This window comes from Mobula hypostoma, chromosome 10, assembly GCF_963921235.1.
Source record: "Mobula hypostoma chromosome 10, sMobHyp1.1, whole genome shotgun sequence".
NCBI classification, from domain to species: Eukaryota; Metazoa; Chordata; class Chondrichthyes; order Myliobatiformes; family Myliobatidae; genus Mobula; species Mobula hypostoma.
Window position 1 is genome coordinate 79,114,438 of NC_086106.1, and position 25,679 is coordinate 79,140,116.

The 25,679-nt window shown below is 45.1% G+C and overlaps 1 protein-coding gene across 3 annotated transcripts in view; it reads right to left on the reverse strand.

Moving 5' to 3' along the window:
* The window catches only part of si:ch211-274f20.2 (calnexin), a 35,295-nt gene extending 33,561 nt beyond the window's left edge, over positions 1-1,734 (reverse strand). Inside the window, exon 1 of one of the 3 annotated variants that reach the window (XM_063060684.1) lies at positions 1,584-1,734. The gene's annotated coding sequence lies outside the window, so the exon portion shown is untranslated. Of the gene's footprint in view, positions 1-471; positions 613-1,583 lie in introns of those variants that run through there. The other 2 variants (XM_063060686.1, XM_063060685.1) reach the window with 2 other exon arrangements.
* Positions 1,735-25,679: the final 23,945 nt, after the last annotated feature.

The window sequence follows — 25,679 nt, forward strand, 5'->3', positions numbered from 1 at the left end:
ATGATGATGACATTTACAATATACTAAAAAAAAGTCAGGCTGGGGTATACCAGTGAATTCCTTATAGCTTCAAAAGAAATTCTTGACCTTTCCGATGTATAGATATAATATACTCCAAATATCCGGACCTGCCTCTCGGTTTTTTTGCACTACCTTACTTCCCATTTTCCTATTTTCTATTTATGATTTATAATTTAAATTTTTAATATTTGCTAATTTAAACTATTTTAAATATTTAATATTTGTAATCCAGGGAGTGTGAAGCGCAGAATCAAATATCGCTATGATGATTGTACGTTCTAGTACCAATTGTTTGGCAACAATGAAGTATTAAGTATAAAGTATAAATACTAGAAATCTGAAAACAATACAGAAAATGTTCAAAATATTTAACAAATGAGGTAGCTTCTGTGGTGAGACAAACAATAAATACTTCAGGTTGATGATGTTTCATAAGAACTTAGATGTTACCTGAGTTGGTTGGGTATTTCCAAAATGACGAAGGGTTTTCCACTTGGAACTTTACATCCATTTCTCTTTCCACACATGCTGTCTGATCCCCTGAATATTTCTGGCATTTTATGTCCATGATTTTCTGATTTATTTGAAATATGTTATTCATGAACTTGTGCCCAAAAGACAACTGGTGCCTTCTCAAAGACCCACGGATTAAGCAGAAGGTGGAAATACACTGAGACAAATTACCGTTAGGCAGACATTTGAAAAATCTGCCTTAATTGACAGCATAGGAAAGGGACTTTATAACTGGAATAGCTACGTTTCAGTGCAAAGGAGCTGAGAGGCAGAAAACAATCCATATCATTGTTAAAAACTGGTCAGTCTCTGTGGGGAGTTTCAGTTCATGTCTACTGTGTAAGTACACTAAATTCACACAGTTCAATTCATTTCAAAGGTGGGTCAGGTAATGAGTGGCAAGGTTAAAGGCAGAGGGAGAGTACAATTTAGCCAACAACTTTCGTTTATCTGTGTTTAATCTCATCTTCAGATTCCAAAATATTAATAGATTATATCCATTACTTTAGTTATAGCTTGTCACCATCCAGTGCTAACTTTTCTCCCAATCTTTTCATAGCTTTAATGCTTGTTCTCATCTTCCTAATAAACAATATGTTCTAATTTAATTAACTTGAATGAATGAAAGGTGGATGCCACCTTTGACAGAAGTCATTGCCTGCCCTTGACTAACAACCCAGGGCAGTTCTGGAGAAAGTGCACACATTGTCTGCCTATCATCTTCAGAGCAGTGTATACTGTTAACAATATTGTTATTGATAAGTTTACTTCATTTTAGATTATATTTTCTTTGTTATTTCCAGGCTCTCTATAAAACCATGTATTATGTTTAGTTTTTTTTTATCAAAGATACTAATATCTTTAAAAAAAGCTGTATATTTAAACACTTGCTGAGACAATAGAAAGACATTTCAGTCTTTCCGGGGATACTTGTCTCCCCTTTTGAGAAATGTCTTCCTTCTCCTCCTGCCTCCAACATCTTGTAAAAACAAGAAGTGATTGCACATCAATACAGCTATTATATTACATATAATAGGAACATTACTCACCCACTGTTTCTTATAAGGAGCTTAGTAAGGGAAGGAACAATATTCTACACCTACATTTAGGGCTACTTCTTGACAGAAAGTGTTTTGGGCCCTGGCTGTTTTCAGCTCCCCTGTGTAAAGGCCTTGCTGCACAGAACAGGCCAGAGCTACTTCTAACTTCTCAACCTTTGCCCCCGGCAACCAGAGGAACCTTTCACCAGGTGGAGTCATGGCAACCAGCCAAGAATGGAATGTGCAGTGATTGTTCTCCTCATTCACTTGCAGTGAGACTCACTTACATTACAAAATGTTACTTATTTTCAAGTAGTCTCACATACTGAGATACAAATTCAGCTGCATTAATGTATTAGCTTATCAATTCACTCCTCTTACTAAACCACAAAATTTCACTCATCACATTGACAGGCCGAATCTTCCAGACATATCTGGTGAAGGTGGCTCCTAGTTACCTTCCGTATTGGAGAAAACAGTCAAGATTTTTTTTCATGATATTACACCATCAGAGTCATCTGAATACTGTGCTCCTGTCAGGTATAAAAACACCCACTCACTTGCATGTATTAATTTGTTTTTCTCAAGGGATTTGATTTTCCATAACCCGTTAAATTTACAATATTGCCCTTGTTTGAAGATTCCTCATGGTCTTGCCCTTTTAAATTGATCCTATCCTTACCAGGCATCCATTTTTGGTATGCCACTGAGTTGCTGGATTCTGTTTTTTATTCTCCTGCCTCCCTTCGCCACACTATTGGTGATAGAGCTTTTAGATAACTTTGTTTCTAGGAGCTCCAGTGCCACCTGTCTGTAATTGAGCATTATGGGATCTGTGGAGAGCTTTCCTCTCTGAAGCACCTTCAATAACTCCAAAAGACTGAGGTTATGTAAAATACCAAAAGGCTTTTATTCACTGTACAATACGACCTCCATGGTGAGTGTCTGCCCCCGGACTGAGGGGGAGGGGCAAGGCGAAACACCTTTATACAGGACTCTGTGGGAGGAGCCACAGGGGCAGTCAGCAGAGGGGCATGTCCAGACATTTAACCCAGTTACAACATATGTATGGTTTACCACATTCACCCCTCCTTTTTTTAAAGAGAGTACCACGAGGTGAAGTGACTGACAATATTTAAAACAAGTATATTTACAGGTCAAGTCTATCAGGCGGTCGAGTCCGTCGCTGTGATCTACGTAGCACCGGTGGTGATTGTATCGGCGACGGCGGTTGTGCTGGCTCCGGCCTGACTTGAGGTGTTAGTACGTTAGGCATTGTTAATCCCTCATGCGTGTACATCACGCCCGGTATGGTAGTGTCGTGTGGTGTCGGTGTAGGGTTTAGGGTGCACAGTGTCTCGTAGGTACATACATCGGTGGGTACGGGGTCAATAGTCACCACGGAGTGTTCAGGGTAGGGGCCTGGTGCTCCTGCGGGCGCCAGGTCGCAGATAGAGACCGTGTCCTCCCGCCCATCAGGTAAAACCACGTAGGCATACTGGGGGTTCGCATGGAGTAAGTGAACCCTCTCGACCATCGGGGAGTATTTATTGCTCCTCACATGTTTCCGGAGCAGCACTGGCCCTGAGGACGTCAGCCAAGTTGGTAGGGTGGTCCCAGTGGTTGACTTTCTGGGAAATGAAAAGAGCCGCTCATGAGGGGTGGGATTGGTGGCCGTGCATAACAGGGAGTGGATGGAGTGGAGTGCCTTGGGAAGGACCTCCTGCCAGCGGGAGACCGGCAGTCCCTTTGACCTGAGGCCTAAGAGTGTGGCTTTCCACACCGTGCCATTCTCCTTCTCCACCTGTCCATTCCCCCAGGGATTATAGCTCGTGGTCATACTAGTTGCAATTTCCCTGGCCAGTAGGTATTGGCGCAACTCGTCATTCATAAACGAGGACCCTCTTTCACTGTGGATATAGCATGGGTATCCGAACAGAGTGAAGAGCTTGCGCAGGGCTTTTATAACTGACGTGGTAGTGGTGTCGGGGCAGGGGATGGCAAAGGGGAACTGCGAGTACTCGTCGATAACGTTAAGAAAGTACACATTGCGGTCGGTGGAGGGAAGGGGCCCCTTAAAGTCAACACTCAGTCACTCAAAGGGGCAGGTGGCCTTGATGAGTTGTGCCTTTTCGGGTCGGTAGAAGTGCGGTTTGCACTCTGCGCAGACTTGGCAGTCCCTGGTCATCGTCCTGATCTCCTCAAGGGAGTAAGGCAGGTTCTGGGCTTTCACGAAGTGGAAAAGCTGGGTGACCCCTGGGTGGCAAAGATCTACATGTAGGGCATATAGCTGGTCGATCTGCGCGCTGGCGCAAGTTCCCTGGGATAGGGCATCGGAGGGTTCGTTGAGCTTCCCAGGCCTATACATAGTTGTAGGTGGAGAGTTCGATCCTCCACCTCAGAATTTTATCGTTTTTGATTTTGCCCCGCTGTTGGTTATTAAACATGAACGCTACTGAGCGCTGGTCAGTTAGCAGGGTGAACCTTTTGCTGGCGAGATAGTGCCTCCAGTGCCTAATAGCTTCCACTATGGCCAGGGCCTCTTTCTCCACCGCGGAGTGCCGAATTTCAGGGCCTTGAAGGGTACGGGAGAAGAACGCCACTGGTCTTCCCGCCTGGTTGAGGGTAGCAGCCAGTGCAAAGTCGGAGGCGTCACTCTCTACTTGGAAGGGAATGGACTCATCCACCGCATGCATTGCTGCTTTGGCAATGTCCCCTTTTATGCGGCTGAAGGCCGCGCGGGCCTCAGCAGAGAGGGGGAATGTGGTGGACTTGACCAGGGTGCGGGCCTTGTCTGCGTAGTTAGAGACCCATTGGGCGTAATATGAAAAGAAGCCCAGGCACCTTTTGAGGGCTCTGAGGGTGTTGGGAAGAGGGAGTTCCAACAAGGGGCGCATATGGTCGGGGTCAGGGCCAATGACTCCATTCTCCACGACACACCCAAGGATAGCAAGTTGTTTGGTCTCGAATACACACTTGTCCTTGTTATAGGTGAGATTGAAAGCTTTGGCTGCTTGCAAAAATTCTTGGAGGTTTTTGTCGTGATCCTGCCGGTCGTGACCACAGATGGTGATGTTATCCAGATATGGGAACCTGGCCTTCAGTTGGCACTGGTCCACCATCCGGTCCATTGCCCTCTGGAAGACAGATACACCATTCATGACACCGAAGGGGACGCGCAGGAATTGATAAAGCCTGCCGTCCGCCTCGAAGGCAGTGTAAGGGTGGTCCTCCCGGCAGATGGGGAGCTGATGGTAAGCGGATTTTAGGTCTATGGTCGAGTACACCTTGTACTGTGCTATCTGATTGACCATATCCGCGATGCGGGGTAGAGGGTACGCGTCGAGCTACGTGAACCTATTGATGGTCTGGCTATAGTCCACGACCATCCTATTCTTCTCCCCGTTCCGAACAACCACCTGCGCCCTCCAAGGACTTGTGCTTGCCTCAATGACCCCCTCCCTGAGCAGCGGCTGCACCTCTGACTTAATGAAAGCTCTGTCCCCCATGCTGTACCTCCTGCTTTTATTTGCCACAGGTTTACAGTCAGGGGTCAGGTTGGCGAACAGCGGTGGGGGAGGGATCCTGAGGGTGGAGAAGCCACAAGTGGTATCGGTAGTGCAGCAGTTGGCATGGTGTTGGGTGGGATGCGCGGGTCGGTGTGTGTGTGGTCAGTAGCGGGGTGTGTGACGTATCCCTACAAAACTGGGGATTTACGACAGTAATTGGTGGGAGGGGCCCATCAGACTCCATTGTCACGCTTTTCAGGTGGCTGTGGAAGTCGAGACCCAGTAGCACAGGGGCACACAGTTGAGGCATGACCAGTAACGTAAAGTCTCGATATTCTGTGCCCTGCACCACTAGTGTCGCTACACAACCCCCCCCAGATGTCTGTTGTATGCGACCGGGAAGCCACGGTGACCCTCTGACTTACCGGCCGTATCATCAGTCCGCAATGCTGCACCGTGTCCGGGTGGATAAAACTCTCCGTGCTGCCTGTGTCAAACAGGCAGCTTGTCCTGCGCCCCTCCACCAGGATGTCCATCATTGACCTTGCGAGCTGGTGGGGAGCGCTTTGGTCGAGGGTCACAGGGTCGAGGGTTGGGTCGCTGTCTTGGTCCGGCGTGGTGGGGTGCCCCGTGAGCACCCGTTGGTCGTAGGCGGTGGGAGGTGGCGCCGACCAAGATGGCCGCCCCCATGTCTCGCACATGGTGGCAGTGTGCACGGAAGATGGCGCCCCCATGTCTCGCACGTGGTGGCGGCGTGCAGGGAAGGTGGTGGCAGGCAAGATGGCGACCCCCATGTTTCGCACACGACGCTGCTCGATCCTGCTCGTGGTTTGGACTTACAGACCTTCGCAAAGTGGCCCTTCTTTCCGCAGCTGGAGCAGGTAGCTTCTCGGGCCGGGCAGCATTTCTGGGGGTGCTTCTCCAGTCCGCAGAAGTAGCACTTCGCAGACTCGCGACTGGTGGCAGCCGAGATCGATTCGCTGGCAGGTTGCGGGGACTTGCAACTGGCAGCAGCCGAGGTTGATTCGCCGGCAGGTTGCGGGGTCTGCGGCGCCCACGAGGCCATCGGGGGATCGCGTGCCTGGAGAGCCTCAGAGTTTTGCAGAGCGGCCTCCAACGCATCAGCCAGCTCGATCGCCGAACTTAGGGTAAGATCGGCTTTTTCCAGCAGCTGCTGGTGCACATACACTGACCTGGTCCCCGTGACGAAGGCGTCCCTCACTAGGAGTTCTGCATGCTGCGCCGCCGTCAGCTCCTGGCAATTGCAGGCTCGCACGAGCATCCGTAGGGCCCGGACAAACTCAGCACTCGATACCCCGGACCGTTGTTGCCGTGTCGCTAAGTGGTGTCGAGCATAGACGCTGTTTATCGGCCGCAGGTATTGTCTTTTGAGGGCGCTCATCGCGCCATCGTAGCTCGGCTGGTCTCTGATAAGGGAATAGACCTGTGGACTGACCCTGGACAGTAGAACTCTGCACTTCGCTACGGGGTCGGTCGCTTTAATCTCCTCTAGGTACGCTTCGAAGCAGGCCAGCCAGAGTTCGAAAGCGTTTCCAGCTTCGGGTGTTTGCGGATCGAGGTCTAATTTGTCGGGTCTCAAAGCGTGTTCCATGCTTTAAAATGTACAGCGAATAAAATTGAAGCACCTTCAATAACTCCAAAAGACTGAGGTTAGGTAAAATACTGAAAGGCTTTTATTCACTGTACAATACGACTTCCATGGTGAGTGTCTGCCCCCGGACCTAGGGGGAGGGGCAAGGCGAAACACCTTTATACAGGACTCTGTGGGAGGAGCCACAGGGGCAGTCAGCAGAGGGGCGTGTCCAGACAGGTAACCCAGTCACAACATATATATGGTTTACCACACTCTCCCTGCTGTTCTCTGCTTCCTTTTAACAGGATGAAAATGACATGTGCTCATTCAATGGAGGAAAAGCATTCGATGAGGGTGCCAGGCAGCGGTGGAAAGTCAGATAGACATTTGAAGAAGTGCACAGAAAGGCATGAATATAATGCATTGAGTAAGAGTAGAGCAGAGTTAGAGTGAGTTCAAGTGCTGATGATGTAGGTAAACCAATAAATGTACTCCTGTCCTGACATGGAAAACACACCCTGCCTTGAAGCAATGAACAGGTGTAGTGTCACTGGAGAACCCAAGCACACCTCTTGTCACAGTTTTATGTGATCAACTTGTTCCTCCAGTTGTTTCTCATTTTAATTTCTAATCTAAATGATTTTAGTCTAATCTAAATACGGTACTTCCTGATCACTACACCAGAGTGTTGGTCAGGATTTTTGTGCAAATGGCCTGGAGTGGGATTTGAACCAGAAGCCTAGTTACTAAGCTATGGATGAGTCATGTCAACTGAGGATTCACTAAAGTTGGGTAAAGGTTCTGTTATGTTCATAAGGCCATAAAATATAGGATTTATTTTCCCTCTCAATCTCATTATTCTGCCTTCTTCCTATAATCTATGACGGCCTTACTAACAAGAACCCTATCAACATCCATTTTAAATATACCTAGTGACTTGGTCTCCACACCCGTCTGTAGCAATAAATTTCACAGCTTCACCATCCTCTGGCTAAAGAAGTTCCTCCCCATCTCTGTTCAAAGGGGACATCCTTCTGTTCTGGTCTTAGATCCTCTCTATGCCCACTCTAATCAGGCTGTCCAAACCCAACCCCTGCCATCTCCACAGTGCCCTGATAGAACCTTTTGGCGCCATGGTAGCATAGCCGTTAGCATGACGCTATTGCAGCTCGGAGATTGGAGTTCAATTCCGGCATCCTCTGTACACAAGTTGGTATGTTCCCATGGGCATGTGGGTTTCCTCCGGGTGATCTGGTCTCCCCCTACAGTCCAAAGATGTACCAGTTAGTAGGTTAATTGGACATTGTAAATTGTCCTATGATTAGGCTCAGGTTGAATCGGTGGGTTGTTGGGCCTGGAGGGACTGTTCTGCACTAAATAAATAAAAATCTTAAATTACAAGATGCTGGACATTATTACAACGTTCTATGTTCATTGCTGCCCTCATGTGGCAAGTGACTATACAACAGTTTGATTTGCTATGTTCAGATGATGACTACTATTTCCAGCAAGGTCCTTGCAAATGGAGGACAGGAATCTGCAAGTAGAATAGTGAGGCTATTGATTCTCACTATTCTCACTCAAGATTTGAAAATCTTTGAGTACAATGTCTGGAGTATAGGCAAATGCAATTAAATATGGTCATCCATAAACTGCAGGCTGAAATTGCCACCTCTTCCACAGGATACAGCTTCAGTCTTCTGCAGGATAATCTTTAAAGATTAGTGAACAGACTGGAATGAGAGATATATTTGTATTGTTCCCACTGTAAAAACAACCCCTGAAAACGTTGAGCTATATCACCAGAGATCTTCAGTGAGGCTTTATTGGTAGAAAAAGACATTAATTGCTGCTTTTGAATAGGTGCAGTCATCAGAACCCTACCTGGTTTGCACCACTTTTGATGTGAATTGTTGTAGGGTGTAATGCTAAGACTTTATAAAGCACTGGTAAGGCCTCACTTGGAGTATTGAGAGCAGGTTTGGGACCCCTTATCTTAGAAAGGATGTGCCAAAACTGGAGAAGGTTCAAAAGAAGTTCACGAAAAGGATTCCAGGATTGAATGACTTGTCATATGAAGAGCGCCTGATAGCTCTGGGCCTGCATCCACTAAAACTCAGAAGGATGAGGGGTGTCCTCATTGAAACCTATCAAATGGTGAAAGGCCTTGACAGAGTGGATGTGGAGAGGCTGCTTCCTATGGTGGGAGAGACTAAGGCCAGAGGACACAGCCTCAGAATAGAAGGGTGCCCTTTTAGAACAGCGAAGAAGAGGAATTTCTTTTGCCAGAGAGTGGTAAACCTGTGGAATTCTTTGCCACAGGCAGCTGTGAAGATCAAGCCTTTATGTATATTTAAGGCAGAGGTTGATAGATTTTTGATTGGTCAGGGCATGAAGGGATATGAGGAGATTGGGGCTGAGAGTAAAATTGGATCAGCCATGATGAAATGGCAGAGCAGACTCAATGGACCAAATGGCCGAATTCTGCTCCTATATCTTATGACGTTATGCTCTTAACACACTCTCTGATCCTGAAAGGTTCTTAAGTATGTAGATTGACAATCTCTTCAATAAATATCCAAAATTTTGCATGCTCTTAAAATAAGAATAATTAATATTATTATTTTATTTTTCATGATATTTTAGCTTCAAACTTTGCCTCACATGCATGTTCCAGACTTATTCAAGCTCCGTAAAATGTCTAGACAATTGGTTATTGATTGCAATGTTTTTATTTCTTGCCCGCTGCCTTTCTGTGACATGTTTGCTCATCCTGTGGTCATCACTGTTGCTGAAGGGATTGGAACCCTCGATATGGTGTCTGACAGCAATTCACATTAAAAATGGTGCAAACCAGGCAATAGACAGGAAGATTACCGATGACGGCACCTATTCTAAATGTTTAATAGACAAACATTTAAGAAAAATTGAAAGCAATTTACAAGAGATGGAACATGGCTGAAATGAATTGGCTTAGGCAGACAGAAAAAAAAATTAAACAATCTAGTAAAACTCCCAAAATCCTCGAGGCATTCAGTAGGGTGGGCGCATTCTTATGGAGTGAAATGAATCATCAGTGTTTCAGACTGAGATTCTACATCAGGTCTGAAAGAGAGGGGAAAGAGGCTAGGATAGAAGGATGTGAGGAAGAGGAGTGGGATGAGCTGTTGCGTGATTGGTGAATCTAGGTGAGTGGGGGAAGGTTGGTAGGTAAGGGAGGGGGAAAGATATGAGAAGCTGGGTGGTCGAGGAAGCTAGGCGGAAGAGGCAAAGGGCTGACCAAGATGGAATCTCATATGAGAGAACAGCGGATCGTGGATGAAAGGGAAGGAGGTGATGAACCAAAGGAAGGCGTGGGTGATGGGCAGGTCGTGAAGGCAAGAGAGGGGAGATAGAAAAGGTTAAAGGGGGCCAGACAGACAAGGGAAAACAAAAGGTGATAGGCTGGGGACAGAGAGCAGTGGCTACCCTGAAGTTAGAGGAATCAATGTTGCTGCCATCATGGTGGAGACAACCAAGACAGAATATGAGGTATTGTTCATCTGATCTGTGTCTAATCTCAACTTGGCAGTAGAGGAGGCTGTGGACAGAGATGTTGGTGCAATAAGGATTCTCGTAGCTTAGTAGCACACCTAAGGTGCTGCTACGTGTTAGCACTGACTCTTCTGTTAATCTGTGCCTTTTGATGATGAGTCTTTATCCCACTGGAAACAGCCTCATTTTCATTACCACAAGATATCATAATCCTTCAAAATTTTGAGCATCAATATCAAAATATCCTTAACCTTTATCCTCTAAGGAAAATAACCCTAGTTTTTTTCTTGGCTCTTTGTGTAAGCGAAGCCTTCATATCACTCTACTAGACTCTAAAGGTTTGAAAATATTCCCAAACTGGAAGCACCCATAGGAGTCCTGATTTAGTTTAACCATCGAGGTACAGTTTGATTAACAGGTCTGGATATTACAATCCCTAAAGTTTCTGCACTGAACTTGACTTGAGTGGAAGTAGTTTTTAAAGATGACCACTGGATGATGTTACTACCATTACGACGTATCTTCAGTTGTGTACCTCGACATCACTGGGTGTTCCGGCCTTTTATCACAAGACACCCTCAGCCGAGACAGGCCCACTACAGGCTGATCAGACCTGGGTGTGTGTCACCTGGTTAGTCTCTAGTCTAGATGGTCACTTGGCAGCCGAGACAACTTCCTTACATGCTTTGTGCCAGATGTCTTTCCATTTGTCAAGTCATCTTCAAAGATTCCATAAATCTCTGTTTCTATAGTACGTAATGTTAGAATTGTATCATTTAATCCATATTATGTCCCTATCTGTCCTTCAGACTTTTTAAAGTTCATTCTTTTCTGACATTGTGATCTATGCACTCAGGACAAAACTATAAGTATATATCAAAGGGAGTAGTGGGCCCAGTACAGACTCTACGGGACATTACTTCACATTACATTCATCTATTCACCACCACTATCTGGTTTCTAGCTCATAGCCAGTCGTTTTCTCCCTGTGGCAATGTCTATTTAATCTCAGTTTATCTAATATCTCCTCTGTGGTACTTTGTCAAAGGGAGCCAGCTGCAACAACCCCAATCATCTCTCTTCAAATATCTGGATCGCTTTATTCAAAAGTCTGGTCAACTTGTTCTTGCATAGTTACAAGAATATCTACCTGATAATATGATAATTTTCCTCTGAAACATGGCACAAGTACCATCTAATTGATTTCTACCGCATCAGCTTACAGTCAGTCATCGTCAATAGAAGTTCTAGTAGTTGGTTCTATTAGCTGTACTTACTCACCAATACCAGGTCATCATCAGTGTCCGTTCGGGTTAAACAGTATCAGCCAATGCTATACTAGATCTCATTACAGCTTTAGGACAAATATAGAATATCACAGGTAGGGATTCTGTAAGGGCAAAAAGACCCTGATGGGAGTTATCTATTGGCATGTCGCAAAGGTAATTCTACGGTTGTTATGGGGGATTTCAACATGCGGGTAGACTGGGAAAATCAGGTTGGTACTGGACCCCAAGAAAGGGAGTTTGTGGAGAGCCTCAGAGATGGATTCTTAGAGCAGTTTATATTAGAGCCTACCAGGGAGAAGGCAAGTCTGGATTTAGTGTTGTGTAATGAGCCAGATTTGATAAGGGAACTTGAGGTAAAGGAGCCATTAGGAGGTAGTGACCATAATATGATAAGTTTTAATCTACAATTTGAGAGGGAGAAGGGAAAGTCGGAAGTGTCAGTACTATAGTTGAACAAAGTGGACTATGGATCCATGAGGGAGGAGCTGGCCAAAGTTGACTGGAAAGATACCCTAGCAGGGATGACAGTGGAACAACAATGGCAGGTACTTCTGGGAATAATACAGAAGGTGCAGGATCAGTTCATTCCAAAGAGGAAGAAAGGTTCTAAGGGGAGTAAGGGGCGACCGTGGATCATAAGGGAAGTCAAGGACAGTATAAAAATAAAAGAGAGGAAGTATAACATAGCAAGGATGAGCGGGAAGCCAGAGGATTGGGAAACTTTTAAGGAGCAACAGAAGATAACTAAAAAGGCAATATGGGGGGAAGAGATGAGGTACAAAGGTAAGCTAGCCAAGAATATAAAGGAGGATAGTAAAAGCTTCTTTAGGTATGTGAAGAGGAAAAAACTAGTTAAGACCAAAGTTGGGCCCTTGAAGACAGAAATGGGTGAAATTATTATGGGGAACAAGGAAATGGCAGACGAGCCAAACAGGTACTTTGGATCTGTCTTCACTAGGGAAGACACAAACAATCTCCCAGATGTAATAGTGGCCAGAGGACCTAGGGTAACAGAGGAACTGAAGGAAATTCGCATCAGGCACAAAATGGTGTTGGGTAAACTGATGGGACTGAAGGTTGATAAATCCCCAGGGCCTGATGGTCTGCGTCCCAGGGTACTTAAGGAGATGGCTCTAGAAATCGTGGACACATTGGTAATCATTTTCCAATGTTCTATAGATTCAGGATCAGCTCCTGCAGATTGGAGGGTAGCTAATGTTATCCCACTTTTTAAGAAAGGAGGGAGAGAGAAAACAGGCAATTATAGACCAGTTAGTCTGATGTCAGTGGTGGGGAAAATGCTGGAGTCAATTATAAAAGATGAAATAGCGGCATATTTGGATGGCAGTAGCAGGATAGGTCTGAGTCAGCATGGATTTACGAAGGGGAAATCATGCTTCACTAATCTTCTGGAAATTTTTGAGAATGTAACTATGAAAATGGACGTGGGAGAGCCAGTGGATGTAGCATACCTGGACTTTCAGAAAGCCTTTGATAAGGTCCCACATAGGAGGTTAATGGGCAAAATTAGAGCAAATGGTATTGGGGGTAGGGTACTGACATGGATAGAAAATTGGTTGGCAGACAGGAAACAAAGAGTAGGGATTAATGGGTCCCTTTCAGAATGGCAGGCAGTGACTAGTGGGGTACTGCAAGGCTCGGTGCTGGGACCGCAGCTATTTACAATATACATTAATGATTTAGTTGAAGGGATTAAAAGTAACATTAGCAAATTTGCAGATGACACAAAGCTGGGTGGCAGTGTGAAATGTGAGGAGGATGTTATGAGAATGCAGGGTGACTTGGACAGGTTGGGTGAGTGGGCAGATGCATGGCAGATGCAGATTAATGTGGATAAGTGTGAGGTTATCCACTTTGGTGGCAAGAACCGGAAGGCAGATTACTATTTGAATGGTGTCAAGTTAGGAAAAGGGAAAGTACATCAGTCACTGAAAGTAAGCATGCAGGTACAGTAGGCGGTGAAGAAAGCTAATGGCATGTTGGCCTTCATAACAAAGGGAGTTGAGTATAGGAGCAAAGAAGTCCTTCTGCAGTTGTACAGGGCCCTGGTGAGACCACACCTGGAGTATTGTGTACAGTTTTGGTCTCCAAATTTGAGGAAGGACATTCTAGTTATTGAGGGAGTGCAGCGTAGGTTCACAAGGTTAAGCAGCGTAGGTTCACAAGGTTAATTCCCAGGATGGCGGGACTGTCATATGTCGGAAGATTGGAGTGACTGGGCTTGTATACTCTGGAATTTAGAAGGATGAGAGGGGATCTGATTGAAACATATAAGATTATTAAGGGATTGGACACACTAGATGTAGGAAACATGTTCCCGATGTTGGGGGAGTCCAGAACCAGAGGCCACAGTTTAAGAATAAGGGGTAGACCATGTAGAACGGAGTTGAGGAAAAGGTTTTTCACACAGAGGGTTGTGGTTCTGTGGAATGCTCTGCCTCAGAAGGCAGTGGAGGCCAATTCTCTGGATTCTTTCAAGAAAGAGTTAGATAGAGCTCTTAAAGATAGCAGAGTCAAGGGATATGGGGAGAAGGCAGGAAAAGGGTACTGTTCGTGGATGATCAGCCATGATCACAGTGAATGGCAGTGCTGGCTCGATGGGCTGAATGGCCTACTCCTGCACCCACTGTCTATTGTCTATTGATTCAAATTCAGATTTAGATTTGGATTTATTTATCACACGTTACATTGGAACATGGAGTGAAATGATTCATTTGCATTAATTAGCAACCCAACCTGCCCTAGGAAAGGAGTATCGTTCATCAGCGATCCCCACCACCCAGACCATGCTCTTTACTCGCTGCTGCCATCAGGTAGAAGGTACAAGAGCCTCAGGATACACATTACCAGGTTCAGGAACAGTTACTACCCTTCAACCATTAGGTTCTTGAGTAAAAGGGGATAACTGCACTCACTTGCCCCATCATTGAAATGTTCCTACAAGGAATGATCTGACTTTAAGGGCTCTTTATCTCATTATCCCATGTTCTTGTTATTTATTGCATTTGCGCAGTTTGTTGTCTTCTGCACTCTGGTTGATCTTTCATTGATCCTGGTAGTTACAAATCTATAGATTTGCTGAGTATGCCCGCAAGAAAATGAACCACAGGGTTGCATATAGTGACATATATATACACTTTGATGATAAAATTGACTTTGAACTTTGAACCTTCAGATGTGCTGGGGGCATCTTGCAAGTGCTGCCACGTATTCTGGCGCCCACATAGCAGGCTCACAATATCCAGCAGAACGACACAGAACACAGCAAGCATCAAAACAACAATGGGAAAACAAGCCCCTTTCCTCCCTCCCACCCACCTACCCCTGCACACAGACAGTCATCCAAATCCAGGACAGGAGAAGGAGTTACTGCCAAATAATATATTGACAGTAATGCATCAGCCTATGAGTTAAAGCAGGAGACAGAGCTTACAATTCCTAACCGTCAGTCTTCTGTGCCACAAACAAAATCAATTTAATTAGAAAATGGCAAATTACCTAGAAACTCATTGTTGGTTAATATCACTTAATTGTTGCTTAGTCACATCAGCACATTGTACTCTGCATCTGAAAGCATCAACTTCTCCCAATAAAAGTGGAGTAATTTTCCCTACAGTGCATTCCATGCATAAAAACAACCACGAGTGCATGTAGCTATGTGGTCGTCGAAGCGGATGTCAGCCTAATTATAAAATGATTTCCGGTCTGCCTGGGTGTAGTATTGCCAAAATATTTAGACTTGGATTGTTTTGGTCTTTTTCATGTATTCTTATCTTCTATCCGATCCCAACCCTTTATCTGGGACTTCTGAAAAGATGTTTACCTGTAAAATTGTTTTGTTCTGATGATGTATTACATTCCTAAACCTTTGCATATTTCTTCTTTTTTCAAACGTGTTGCTTGCCATTACAGTATTTTCAATATTTATCCTTTTAGTCAGTTTTTGGCCATTGGGCATTGCTGAAAAGACTCATCCCTTTTTGTTCTTGGGAATGTGATGGGGGACTTCTTGGCCTTGTTGAATACTTCCGCAGGGTGTTCCAGTATTGTAATCCAATACTGATGAAAAATTATTGACCTATTTCCAAATCAGTGGCTGTGCAAATTGGCAGCTATCCTGCAGCAGGTGATGTTCTAAGCTTCCGTTGCTCTTGTCCTTGTAGGTTACAAAGATGGTGGTTATATAGCTTGCAGCTGAAGAAAGAGCAGAAGGACTGAAGAATCCATGCATATTGTGATCATAGCCAGTTGCTCAGACTGGACTTTGGGCCACAAGACTTTTGCTGGACTTCAGCCTTCAGGATAGGACAAACTTGACTAGTTTCTCACATTGTTACATAGTAGGTGATGAAATGGGTGTGGTAGAATAGATTGGCTAGAGGTGAAATTTGCTCTGGAACAAAAATCTTCAGCAGTGTGCCTGGTACATTATCAGATCCTTTGGCTATTCAGTATCCAGCCAGTTCCGGATGTCATGAATTGAATGGAGTAAAACAGACACGTTCAGTGGTGTAGATCATAGAAAGGAGGGAAAATGGCAATTGCAAATGCTAGAGTCTTATCCTTCCCCTTCACTTTGCATATCCACCAACTGTCAGATTTTATTTTCAGATGTTACTCTAATAACTAGCTAAATTAACACGCATCCCTTCCAAATTAGCCAGAAAAAGTGGCTCACCTGAGGACTGGGAGAAATTCAGAGTTCAGCAGAGGAGGACAAAGGGCTTAATTAGGAAGGGGAAAAAAGATTATGAGAGAAAACTGGCGGGGAACATAAAAACTGACTGTAAAAGCTTTTATAGATATGTAAAAAGGAAAAGACTGGTAAAGACAAATGTAGGTCCTCTACAGACAGAAACAGGTGAATTGATTATGGGGCGCAAGGACATGGCAGACCAATTGAATAATTACTTTGGTTCTGTCTTCACTAAGGAGGACATAAATAATCTTCCAGAAATAGTAGGGGACAGAGGGTCCAGTGAGATGGAGGAACTGAGCGAAATACATGTTAGTAGGGAAGTGGTGTTAGGTAAATTGAAGAGATTAAAGGCAGATAAATCCCCAGGGCCAGATGGTCTGCATCCCAGAGTGTTTAAGGAAGTAGCCCAAGAAATAGTGGATGCATTAGTGATAATTTTTCAAAACTCGTTAGATTCCGGACTAGTTCCTGAGGATTGGAGGGTGGCTAATGTAACCCCACTTTTTAAAAAAGGAGGGAGAGACAAACTGGGGAATTATAGACCGGTTAGCCTAATGTTGGTGGTGGGGAAACTGCTGGAGTCAGTTATCAAAGATGTGATAACAGCACATTTGGAAAGCGGTGAAATCATCGGACAAAGTCAGCATGGATTTGTGAAAGGAAAATCATGTCTGACGAATCTCATAGAATTTTTTGAGGATGTAACTAGTAGAGTGGATAGGGGAGAACCAGTGGATGTGGTATATTTGGATTTTCAAAAGGCTTTTGACAAGCTCCCACACAGGAGATTAGTGTGCAAACTTAAAGCACACGGTATTGGGGATAAGGTATTGATGTGGATAGAGAATTGGTTAGCAGACAGGAAGCAAAGAGTGGGAATAAATGGGACCCTTTCAGAATGGCAGGCAGTGACTAGTGGGGTACCGCAAGGCTCAGTGCTGGGACCCCAGTTGTTTACAATATAAATTAATGACTTGGATGAGGGAATTAAATGCAGCATCTCCAAGTTTGCGGATGACACGAAGCTGGGCGGCAGTGTTAGCTGTGAGGAGGATGCTAAGAGGATGCAGGGTGACTTGGATAGGTTGGGTGAGTGGGCAAATTCATGGCAGATGCAATTTAATGTGGTTAAATGTGAAGTTATCCACTTTGGTGGCAAAAATAGGAAAACAGATTATTATCTGAATGGTGGCCGATTAGGAAAAGGGGAGGTGCAACGAGACCTGGGTGTCATTATACACCAGTCATTGAAAGTGGGCATGCAGGTACAGCAGGCGGTGAAAAAGGCGAATGGTATGCTGGCATTTATAGCGAGAGGATTCGAGTACAGGAGCAGGGAGGTACTACTGCAGTTGTACAAGGCCTTGGTGAGACCACACCTGGAGTATTGTGTGCAGTTTTGGTCCCCTAATCTGAGGAAAGACATCCTTGCCATAGAGGGAGTACAAAGAAGGTTCACCAGTTTGATTCCTGGGATGGCAGGTCTTTCATATGAAGAAAGACTGGATGAACTGGGCTTGTACTCGTTGGAATTTAGAAGATTGAGGGGGGATCTGATTGAAACGTATAAGATCCTAAAGGGATTGGACAGGCTAGATGCGGGAAGATTGTTCCCGATGTTGGGGAAGTCCAGAACGAGGGGTCACAGTTTGAGGATAAGGGGGAAGCCTTTTAGGACTGAGATTAGGAAAAACTTCTTCACACAGAGGTGAATCTGTGGAATTCTCTGCCACAGGAAACAGTTGAGGCCAGTTCATTGGCTATATTTAAGAGGGAGTTAGATATGGCCCTTGTGGCTACGGGGATCAGGGGGTATGGAGGGAAGGCTGGTGCAGGGTTCTGAGTTGGATGATCAGCCATGATCATAATAAATGGCGGTGCAGGCTCGAAGGGCCGAATGGCCTACTCCTGCACCTATTTTCTATGTTTCTATGTTTCTATGTTTCCCTATAGCTAGTCTTTTCAGCAAAGAGATCAATCTGTGCCAAATTAAGAAAAAGACATTCACCACATCAACCAGGTTCCAGAGGTCAAAGTTTAGCAAGCTAACAGAATCAGAATCAAAATGTGGTTCATTATCACTGACATATTTATTTTGTGTCAGCAGTACAGTGCAATATATAAAGACTTGCAGTATGAAATAAATAAAAATAATAAATAAATGAAATTATAAAATAATAAATTAAAAAGTTATAAACAATAGCACCCTGAAATATGTGGCATATTTTTAAATAACTACTAGATGAATTTCATTATTTTAAATTCCAGGTTAAACCCAGGTTTTATTGTGTTATATTTGGATCAGAGCCTCCCAAACATTAGTTGCTCAGATTTGTTTTTCCACTCTTACCCTCCCTGCATTTTCTACTCTGGTTTCAATAAATGAATGGAAAAACAATTTAATTTTCTTATGGTGCTCTCCCCCTTTTAATTTTGCTGCCCACTCCCTCCACACCAACCCCAAAGAAACATTTCAAATCCAAACAACAGGAATTTTGCAGATGCTGGAAATTCAAGCAACACACATCAAAGTTGCTGGTGAACGCAGCAGGCCAGGCAGCATCTATAGGAAGAGGCGCAGTCGACGTTTCAGGCCGAGACCCTTTGTCAGGACTAACTGAAGGAAGAGTGAGTAAGGGATTTGAAAGCTGGAGGGGGAGGGGGAGATGCAAAATGATAGGAGAAGACAGGAGGGGGAGGGATGGAGCCGAGAGCTGGACAGGTGATAGGCAGAAGGGGATACGAGAGGATCATGGGACAGGAGGTCCGGGAAGAAAGACGGGGGGGGTGACCCAGAGGATGGGCAAGAGGTATATTCAGAGGGACAGAGGGAGAAAAAGGAGAGTGAGAGAAAGAATGTGTGCATAAAAAAGAGTAACAGATGGGGTACGAGGGGGAGGTGGGGCCTAGCGGAAGTTAGAGAAGTCAATGTTCATGCCATCAGGTTGGAGGCTACCCATACGGAATATAAGGTGTTGTTCCTCCAACCTGAGTGTGGCTTCATCTTTACAGTAGAGGAGGCCGTGGATAGACATGTCAGAATGGGAATGGGATGTGGAATTAAAATGTGTGGCCACTGGGAGATCCTGCTTTCTCTGGCGGACAGAGCGTAGATGTTCAGCGAAGCGGTCTCCCAGTCTGCGTCGGGTCTCACCAATATATAAAAGGCCACATCGGGAGCACCGGACGCAGTATATCACCCCAGTCGACTCACAGGTGAAGTGATGCCTCACCTGGAAGGACTGTTTGGGGCCCTGAATGGTGGTAAGGGAGGAAGTGTAAGGGCATGTGTAGCACTTGTTCCGCTTACACGGATAAGTGCCAGGAGGGAGATCAGTGGGGAGGGATGGGGGGGACGAATGGACAAGGGAGTTGTGTAGGGAGCGATCCCTGCGGAATGCAGAGGGGGGGGGAGGGAAAGATATGCTTAGTGGTGGGATCCCGTTGGAGGTGGCGGAAGTTACGGAGAATAATATGTTGGACCCGGAGGCTGGTGGGGTGGTAGGTGAGGACCAGGGGAACCCTATTCCTAGTGGGGTGGTGGGAGGATGGAGTGAGAGCAGATGTACGTGAAATGGGGGAGATGCGTTTAAGAGCAGAGTTGATAGTGGAGGGAGGGAAGCCCCTTTCTTTAAAAAATGAAGACATCTCCCTCGTCCTAGAATGAAAAGCCTCATCCTGAGAGCAGATGCGGCGGAGACGGAGGAATTGCGAGAAGGGGATGGCGTTTTTGCAAGAGACAGGGTGAGAAGAGGAATAGTCCAGATAGCTGTGAGAGTCAGTAGGCTTGCTTTAAGTGTGATTTTGATAGTGGCCACTGGAGGGCACTGTTTTGTTTCCTACTAAGTTGCCCTGTGTTATTAATTGAAACCTGCGATCTGTTTGATATCTTGCAGCCACTGTCCATACCACAGTTTCCGTGCGGGGCTGATAGGGGTAGATTAGACCAGCCTGGCTCACACAGCTGGAAGTTTTGTAGCCTGGCTTATCGGAGAACCACAGAACACACTGCAATGCCATAAGGGAATTGGCCCACATCCGATTCTCCTCCTGAGTTTAAAGGGCCATGGCCTCTAGAAAAAGTTCATCATGAAGATGTGGCGTTGTGTGCCACGATTTGCCTTCATTATAAATACTGTGAATTGACAAACATTTCAGGAAAAAAATATTGTCAAGCAAACCCCTTGAATTGTTGCACTGTAGGTCATGTATTGCTGACTTTCAGAAATTATTACAGATTTCTTTCTCAGGTTTTGCAGCATTTTGAATAATCAACCTATAAACGGCAATTACGTTCTGGGTGTTCGAATCCCATTAAAGTACCCGCGTCTGATACACGGCTGCTGGGAATTACCGTAGTTTCCAGGTTAATTGTGGTGTGGAATACTGGGTCATTTTGCGACATGTTGTCCAATGAGGTTTTGCAAGTTTTGGGAGATGTCACTGTTTTATGATTTTATATTTTAGGACTTGGAGTGAGATACTGGGAATCACATTTATTATCACTGATTAATTTTACGTGAAATGTGTTGACTTACAGCAGCAAAGACATGAAATTGATTAATTATAGAAAGAAGTAAAAAATGAACAATAACGTAGTGTTCATGGACCATTCAGAAATCTGACGGTGGAGGGGAAGAAGTTGTTTCTAAATTGTTGAGTAGGGGCCTTCAGTCGTCGCTATCTCTTCCCTGATGGAGGAGGTGGGGCAGTTTGTGCCTCTGAAGGAGCTGGCTGAATCTATAAATCTTTGCAGCTTCTTGTGATCCTGAGCACCAGAGACTCAATGACTGACTGTGACACCACCAGTCAGAATGCCCCCCACCATGCACCTACAGAAGTCTGTAAGAACCTTTGGTTACGTACCAAATCTCCTCAAACTCCTAATGAAGTAGAGCCACTGGCATGCCTTTGTCGCGATCGTACCAATGTGTTGGGCGTAGGGTAACTCCTCTGAGTTGTTGATGGCCAGGAACTTGAAGTTGCTCAGCCCTACACCGCTGGAAAAGCATGGCGACACTTTCAATTCTGGAGGTCATCGTTTGGGATTTTGGGTCATATGTATGTAGGTCATTGGATGTGATCCAGCAAAAGTGACCTGAAAGCAGATTGATAGGGGTACATTTGGTATTGGTCTGGATCCTGTGGCATGCTTTCAGGTTACGTGGTACGTACTGAGTCCTCCTACTCATGGAGTTATGCAGCAGGAAAGCAGGTTGTACAGGTCACCTTGTCTGTGCCAACCATCAAGCCTCCATTTACACTAATCCCATTATTTTTAATTTTTGCAATCCCCTAGATTCCACCGTTCACCTTCACACCTTCTAGTTGCAAATTAAACTGGCAACCTACCTTTGGGTTATGGAAGAAACCAGGGCAGCTAGAGGAAATCCATTCAGTCACAAAGAGAACGAGAGAACGTGCATACTCCACACAGACAATGCCAGAGCTAAACATTGAAGCTAATTACTGGAGCCCTGGTACAGCGACTCTCTCAGTTGGGTCACTGTTCTGTCCCAATATGGAGCTAACACAGATATTGGGTAGTTTGGGGCCTTGAGCGAGCTCGTGGAGGAAAATTGAATGTGACTGAACGTGCAGATGCCTAAACCCTGCAAGTTTCCAGGAATGATTCCGAAAAATAGTTTCCAACGTCTCTCCCTGCCGGGAAGTAATTAAAGTGACAGCAGAAGGCAACAAGAAAGAGAGGCAATCCATCAATATGCTTGTAAGTGGGGTTGATAGCAAAAAGTTGTTATGTGTCCATAAAACTGCTGTGGTAGGTTTAGAACAGATGAGGGGTGCCATATTGCTGGCTATTGCAAAAGGTAGCTGAGACTGTCACAGCAACCAGAGACACACATGCAACTGAAAGAAGTTGAGTGATCCTGTTAGGGAGGGGAAAGCAATGTGTGAATCGTTATATTGATTAAAATGTTTGTCGGCCATTTGAGATCTGCCAAGTGTCCCTCACACTCAGATTATTAGTCTGTAATGATGACATTATGCAGCAAACACCTAATCCACTGTTCAACAAGGATTAATTTGATAGTCACAAGCCACACAGTTGAATTCATGAAAGACCAGCGCCACTTTCAGCCAAACCACTAACTCCTTTGAAAGGGAAATAGCCCTAATAATTGTAGTGGGATCTGCTGCATCACACCTCACAGGTGTCAAAACTGGCTTTACAAGAGAAGGGAGCAGAAGGCAGATGCAATTGCTGGAAGGAAATTTAGCACTGAGTCTCTACAAAAGGAGCCCCAGTCATCTGAGGAAAGGGTAAAAAGGGTAAATGCCCATGAATGCATCTTCATGGAGCTTGGCGGAAAGTAGAGAAATGAAACGTAAGGTCTGTCAAGGGTTCAATGCTCCTTTCCCTATCTTCTAAATTCTGGTCAATGCAATGACCAATTTAAACCTTCTGAACATTCCCGTGAGGATGAAAGCAAAGACAAAAGCCTTGCATTCCTACCTCTTAATTTGTTTTTGAGTTTGTCCTCATTTGCGTTCATAGGGACTCTCGTTGTGAAACATGGTGCAGAGCAGTGCGGGAGATGGGATGCAGGATGTGTAGATCCCAGCGAGGGGGAACGCGGAGTGCCAGGCAGCAGGAATGGGCGACGCAGCAGACGGAAGTGGTGTTGCTAAGAACCTCTCCAGCAGCTGCACTAGCGTTCCAGACGTCTGTGGTTTAGCCACTAAGAGAAGAATGTTTTCAGAGCATGTTCGGCTGCCGCTGTAGTTGAGTCATGTGCTTAAGAGCATCTGCACAATGGCGATATACCTCCAGGATTCCACATCCTGCATGTGGGAGGTGCTGACACAAAGCGATGAAGGGGGTAAATGGCACCTCAGGGGGCATCTCCTACACAGGTTGTCATTGCTGCTGATCTGTTAGAGCTACTGAAACCAACATTTTCCTCCAAATGCTCCAGCCTCCAATAACTTAGATGTACATTTTTATAGCACCCTTAACCTCATGAGTGCCAAAGTGTTCCATGCGGAATGAAGACTTTTGAAAAATAATCACTGTTGCAATGTAGAAAATACTGTGTGCTGTGAGCAATAAAGAGCAGATATTCAGTTTTTGTGCTGCTAAGTGGGAGGATAAATGTTGGTCACAACATTGGGCATAGCTGCTCCTCTAAAGATGTTGAGATGGTTAATGTTCTTTCTGAGAAAGCAGATGAGATCTTGATTTAATATCTCAGTTTTTTCACAGTGCAGCACCAGACAGTTAGCCTAGACTTCCGTGTTCTGGGACTTCAACCACAGACACTAAATAGCAGAAAGCAAAACAGATTGTGCACCAGAAAGCTGAACTAAGACCAGAAAATATTGTGACCACTCAGCAGACATATGGAAAGAGAAGCGGGGTTAACATTTCAGGTCAATGACCTTTGCATTGTGTACATTTGGTAAAGGATGCAGCGGCCCATGACAATTAGAGAGCCCCTCTGTGCGTTAGAGAAGCAGGGATCCACGAGTGGAGATTCTGCCTCACTGGTCTGACTGGATTCTCCCGGAACAAGCACAGTCAACTCCATAAAGCATGTCTGCTGAAGTAACTGGGGAACACAATGGAGCTGGCAGCCATGGCCAAGTAGCGGGTGGCCAGCGTGTCTGGCAGGCTTCCTCAAACAGTGAAGGGCAAACACATTGTGAAAACAACCAAGGACCTGCATGATTTATTTTTTAAAGCTGGATCCCTTCACCATTTTTCATGAAAAGGTGTTTTTGTCCATTGGAGGCTGCAGAGCTGGGCTGCCATTGTTAGTTACATCCTGTATTCTGAATAACTCACCAAGGTGAAAGTAAAAAGCAAAGAGCTTGCAGCCTCTCGCATCCATCAGAGAAGTGAAACAGTCATTTGGCCTGGTAGTTGTGTCTATACATTGGTAATTCAACAATACCAGCCAGGTCACTTCTGGTTGCTGAAATGCTCCAGTGAACGTGTGGGTAGTTTCACTGGCACTCTAGCACTGAGTGGACATTGGAGATTTGGTCCGTGACCTCAGGTCCTGTCAGATTCTCAGATTAACTCTCCACAGAACAATGAGTATTTCTCTCTTAAGGAACTCTGGCCTGTTGACCCATCTGCTAGGCTGGGTGTTGCCGAGCCAGTTCTTGCATTCTCACTCCCTCACACCCGATGCAGGGTCAGTATCGGCGCCTGAAACTGCCCTCGGGGTGGGGTGTCCTCCCAGGAGCCACAATTTGCTTTCTACCAATACTCACGTGTTAAATGTTTCTTTAAAGGGCAGCTCAAAACTTTCAAAGTAATTCCCTAGCCAAGGTGTGGGAAGCACATGAAACCTCCAATCACAAGAGAAAAAAAAAACAGGTGTAAAGTTAAATGCATTTACAGACAAGTAAGAAAAACATTGGTAAGGAAAATAAATAAAGGAAGTGCTGAGGAGCTTGGATGAAGCAGAGCGGAGAGGAAGCTCATGTGAAGCATGAACCCCATCACAGGCCAGATAGGCTGAATGGCCTCTTGCTATAATTTTATAAAATCTCGGGTCAGAACTTACTGTACCTCACCAGTGCTATAATATTTGATATCACTGCTTTTTTATAGAACCAAAATACGCATTGTCATTCTGACCGGCAACCCGAGCATCACCATTCACTAAGTGAGTCAGTACCATTGTGCCTGATTGTGGAATGTGAGACAGATTATCATCAAGTGCAACAGCTCCTTCCAACAGGGCCATGAGAGTCGAGCTTCTGGGGTCTGAGCCACACACAGGTTTAATATGTGGAGCACAGACCGTAAGTATAAAGTGTGGATCTCATGCAGCATTCTCAGCCACACATTCAACCTCAGCAGCTGGCAATAAGCCTAGCAGCTGCAACCTATGCAGCCTTGTTTTATAGGAACAACCGACAGTATGAACAGCACTCTTCCAGCTACTGGGGAGTGATGCTGCTTTGGTGGAAGGTAGCTGAGAGAGTGCTCCCAGAGACTCAGAGTGACCTGGACTGGCTGAAACATTACCTGAAGGAGGCTATGTTCTCTGTTCAAGGGGCAATAGGTTCCTCCAGGACTGCAGTTATGTTATCCTGGCAATAGGTTGCCAGGTAGCCAGGGAGCTCTCTGTAATACCCCATCCGCTAGAGTATAAATTTAAAACCTGATCTGACCATGGTTAACCAAATCCTGATCAGAAAGAACAACTTCCATAACCCATAAGATCTCTATAAGAATAAAAATCCTGAAAATGCTATTTATGAAATAAATATTTCTGAGTTGTTCAGCACACAGATGGTCCTTTGGCTCAGCATATCCATGCAGACCTTTTTGGCCAATGACATTAATCGCATTTGCCTGGATGGGACTGTATCCTTCTGTGCCTTGCCTATTTAAACATCTGTCTGAAATACTAAACATAGTATTTGTATCTTGCTTCACCACCTCCTCTGACAGTACTTTCTAGATATCAACCACTTTCC